The 5,133-nt window shown below is 35.6% G+C and overlaps 1 long non-coding RNA gene across 1 annotated transcript; it reads left to right on the forward strand.

The window, feature by feature from the left end:
* Positions 1 to 267: 267 nt before the first annotated feature.
* Positions 268 to 3,366, forward strand: LOC138522035 (uncharacterized). Its single transcript, XR_011283222.1, has 3 exons — positions 268 to 475; positions 1,959 to 2,164; positions 3,041 to 3,366. It is a non-coding gene; the product is annotated as an uncharacterized lncRNA (long non-coding RNA).
* The last annotated feature ends 1,767 nt before the right edge of the window (positions 3,367 to 5,133 follow it).

Here is a 5,133-nt window from a genome sequence, read left to right on the forward strand (position 1 = left end):
CTATGTACATTAATTACTATTTGTTTTGCTCTATGAACTTTCTTGGCCATACATACTTATTCTGCTTCGACTTCAGAAAGGGGAACATCATTACTTCCAAAACTGTTAATTTAATCTGGCTAAATTATGTGAAGAAATACCCATATTTAATTTTTCGCGTTGCCTTTCCTTCCTCCTTGTAATTATATGATGACCTCAAGGAAGCAATTGTATACAGTTCTTTCTGCCTACAACTTGCTAAATATATCACATGCCTTGTTATATTTTCTCACTGCACACAATTGAAAAATAATGTGTATAAAAACAAATGTATTTCTAGCAAGCAAACAATATTTACTTTTCTCTACATTTTTAATAGTGCATTTATTTAAAAGGCCGACACTGTGTCGTGATAAAGAAGAGGACTTAAAAGTCAACATTAAAAATGCTTGGGAAAATGTGGAGTACAAAATAATTGCATGTGGTCTTTTCGAAGGTATGATTTTATTCAGTTGACTGCTAAAATATTTCCTATTTAAAATATTTAGTTAATTTCTAACTGAAATCAAAGTTAGTGTTTTGTAATGCAGTATACAGTGGTGTGCATTAGGTTCTGAATTCTGAATAAACTCAGGTGTGTAATTGGATGTACAGCCAGAGGCAGAGTCATTTTATTACATTGCAATACAATATAAATTCAGCTAGTAGCCCATTCTAAAACAAATTGCTCGGCTGTTTTTTAATGAGTGTCTATTAAACATTCAATGGTGCTGAAGATATGACTCTCATTGAATACCTCATTGGGTGTTGAATAGTTCATACAATCCTAATAAGATCCATGCTCACACATCATGGAGTGGACTTGACCCTTATCATTTGCTAATGCACCAGCTGATTCTATCTATATCCAATATCCAAAGTCCTCCTACAACCTGCTTTGATGAGACTTTCATAGATCAGACTTGTCTAGAAACATTGTCAAGGATGAACAGGGGAAAGGAGGAGAAAGGAGGAGGAGAGCTGCCCTCATACGGGCCAGGAGTGTCAGAGGAGGAGGAAGAAGAGGTAGAGGAAGAGAGGGTGGACAAGATGTCCTGAATTTTAGCAGTGAAATGAGAAAACAAGGCCATGCAGAGGCTCTGGGAGGAGACCGGAGAGGTAGAGACTGCAGCAGAATTGGCCAGCTCCTTACAGATTTTGAAAAAGTCAGTACAATTGTTACCTTCTTCCTTTCCTTTCTGAGGTCTTGGAGCATTTCTCCTACTTTCAAATGCTATCCTTTATTACCTTCATCACACTGCTTCCTCATTTCCAATATGCCTTTCGCCCTGATCATTACTCTGAGAATGTTTTTCTTTCAGTCTGTAACTCTCTTCTTTCTTCACTCTTAATTAGCTTTAATTGATCAGCAGCCTTTGATACTATTTGTCACTCTCTCCTATTTTATTGTATTTCATATTTGGGTTTTTCTGGTTTTCTACTTAAATAGTTGAATTCCTAAGTTTCTAATTTCACCTACTCTGTCTCTAGGTCATACAATGTCTCTCCATCTTTTCCTGTTTGTCACAGTGATCCTCAAGGTTTTGTCCTGGTTCCCCTCCTTGTCCCGCTCTACACTTACTCTTTGATGCTATTATCTCTTCTTTTGGACTATCACACCATTTCTATGGGGATATGACACTTACCTTTTTATATCACAGTAACTATCAATGAGAAATATCCAATTACTTGTGCTTTACAACATCAATATTATACTTTTAATTTGTTCCATGCAATTGTTAATTTTAAGAGTGATTTCTGTTGAATGCTTTGGTTTATGATGTTTATGCTTTGAATTTGAAAAACAAAACTGCTAATTAGATATTTAATTAAATTTATTTATACTGTGTAATGTGAGCATTTTGAATTACCACCCAAAGAAATGATTATGATTTTAATTAAATAAAATTGTTTTTGTTTTCCCCTTTGTATTATTCAAGGGAATGAAAAAGAAAACCCATACTACACTGAATTAAACTATTCTAATTTTGTGCCTTGGATTGGGAGTTCAAGCAGATTGGGAGACCTAGTGCCAAAAACTGAAGTGAAGAAAGGACTGCCATTAAAGCATAGAGAAGAAATTGTTCATAAAGAAGAAAAAACAATTGATGAAGATAAGGTTTTATTTCTTTTGGAATCGTCAGAGGTATCAATTCAAATTACTTACAATTTTCTCAAATGTATTTCCGCTGGAGAATATACCTGTTACAGTGCCACTTAAATTGTTTGTTAAAGATTCAAAAGGATCATTTTACAATACAGTAAACATGATATTGAATAATTGTTTATAATTATTTCAATTGCCTTTTTAAGGTTAGTCTAAGAACCATTCATCAGTTTTGTTAAAGAATGTTCACAGCCTGGTCTGCCCCAAAATAGCTGTTCCTTCTCGTACCCAGCCTCGCTCAAAGTGTCCCTGTGCGCGTTACCTTTTATTCTCACACGGAGTGTTAACAAGTGGCAGGTGTGTATTGTTAGGACGACGTGCCTGACTCTGCTTGGCCTCATTGCAGGGACAGAGCCAATGAAAGTCAGTGGAGGTAATCTTTCTGACCTCATTACTCATCTTCCTCGGCTCAGTACTGTTGTCAATGTAAAGTGGGGTGGAATTATGGGAGCTGTAGTTTCACATACAATAAGCAGGGGTAGGGGTTAGATGGGGTGTGGATAAAGGGGGCATACCATGTCTCACCATTGGGTGCTTCTCCCCCACTCCCCGAGCACCCCCTCTGCAGGTGATCCTCCCTCTCTTGTCCACCACCAGCGTCAGGATCCAAAAGCTATTGCCTTTTCCTTGCCACCTGAGTACGGGATCCCGGGGACTAGGTTCTTTGTTTTTTCACAATAATCTCTTCCGATTTTTTAAATAGCACATGTATATTTAAATCCAGTTATTTAAACACTCACATCATTCATCTGTTTTTTTTATTAATAACATTGTTTTGAAATTGTTTTTATATTAAATGCAAGCTCTCATTACACTAGAGATGGCATACTATGCTTCAATAAACATTTTTCTCAGGCATCTAAAGAGAAATTGGTTAGTGCTTGCCAAACCTTGGGTGTATCAGGGATAGGATCCAGAACAGACCTTATAAACCGACTTCAAGAGCTTGTTCTCTACAAAGAAATTTACCCAAAAATGTTTTCTAAACTTCAGAAAACCGGAGGTATGTCTTAAAAAGAAATAAAATGCTTTACTAATTAGATTTTAGAAACATTTTAGACATATCGAAATGCAAAATAGTATGTCAAATTTGTGTTGTTCTTGTAAGTTAACATTAAATAAGACATCTATTTTAGTCTCACGAATGATGCCTCCCAACAAATCTTTAGTATGGCACTTGTTATGGCATGTTCAAATGAGATATAATTGTACATGATGATATTTTTGCCATGTCTTTAATTTTTAACTTTTAGTTTACAATGTTTAATGTTATATTCTATTTGAGGTTTGGACAGGATACTTTACAAAAAAGGGCCATACATAGTCCACTGAATAAAATTATGAGATCATGTACTACAATCATGTGTGGATTTTATGTTGTTGCAGGAGGCGTTCTTCACACGGGTTGCATTCATTCAGTAATATATTATAGTTCCCCGTTATGGTGGCAAGAATCAGCAAGAGATCATTCTGATGGGCTATTGAGTTTTTTATACCCGCCTAGTATTTACATTTCTGACATTGCTGGTCAGGTTGCTAGACATACAAACAACAGAACACAGCAAGAATTCTTCCAGCCTAATGATGGAAGACTTTGTGAACCAACTGAGGCAAATATTAAGAAAGCTGCAGATAAGACTCTCAATATTAAAATCCCATGGCTGACAAATCTAAAATCTAACAATCCCATGCAATGCAGGCAGAGTTCTAAAGGGAAATGGTGCCAGAAACAGCATCCCATATCGGGCACAAGTGAAAGATTATCTTTATATGATCGTTTTCATGAAAAAAACCAGACAAGACCAGAGGAAAAGTTACGGAGCATCATGTTAATTTCTGACTTGTTGGGATTTGTGAATACTGCTGAAGCTGAACAAATGAATAGAGCTCTTGCATCCAACCGATACTTTGTCTGTAACATGAAAGACTTACATTTTGTGTTTTCAATCCGCCTTTTATTTCATTTACACAATGAAAAAATAATTCGCACATTTGAAAACCGAATGAAAAAAATTACATCAGCTAATTTTACTTTGCTTCTCGATGGAAGGATTGCACTTCAGAAAACAGGTAAATAGAAATATATAACACATTATTATCCAGTTTTAAATACTGATTGCCTTTCCTGTCTTCATGTTTTGTTCTTAGCCATTCACAAAGTATTATAACTTTTTTATGCTCTAGCATATCTAGAGCACCCATGTGTATGTGTAAGTTATTGTTCAGTCCTATATGTAACTTGATATGATTTATATAGAGCTATGGTTAGTTATTCAATGATTAAAAATGAAATCTTTCTTGTTAGATGAAAAAATGCTTCAAAATGCGTTTGAAAAAGATCACGCTGAAACTGAAATGGAATTACAAATACAAAATCAAAAAATCACCAAAGTGAAAACATTTGAAGCTTTTTTGGCTGATACATTTCCAATAAATTCAAAAAATGAGGTGAGCAGAAATATAAATGTCCTCTTATTATGAACAAATGAAACATCTATTATTACAGAATAGTAACACTGTTTGAGTGATAGACGATAAATCTAATAAACGATGGGCCAATTCATACAGATCAGTGGGGACAGAGATGTGATTACAAGTTGCATCATTCTGTGATACAGATGTCTTCTCTGAGGACCTCAGTCCAAGTAGAGAACTTATGAAGCAAAAAAGGATATGACAGTTGGTACAACGCACCTTCAGCTAGATCAACTAGGCAAATCCAAATGTTCGCTATGAAGATTCCTGTTTATTTATGGTTCACTGGTTAGATGTGGGTGGTATCATAGGGTTAGCCGTGAAGAGCCTATCAATAAAAATGCATTTTTTACGTTTCCACCGGCATCAAGGAGCTGAAAAGTTAGGGAGTGCGCACAAAAAAGCACATGAGCACTTGTATTTTCAACAGATCATTGCTGTCAGGGGTCTTTTCAGAATATTGTTAGCTGGGC

The sequence above is a fragment of the Ambystoma mexicanum genome, chromosome 1q (assembly GCF_040938575.1).
Source record: "Ambystoma mexicanum isolate Mex_15411 chromosome 1q, UKY_AmexF1_1, whole genome shotgun sequence".
NCBI lineage: Eukaryota > Metazoa > Chordata > Amphibia > Caudata > Ambystomatidae > Ambystoma > Ambystoma mexicanum.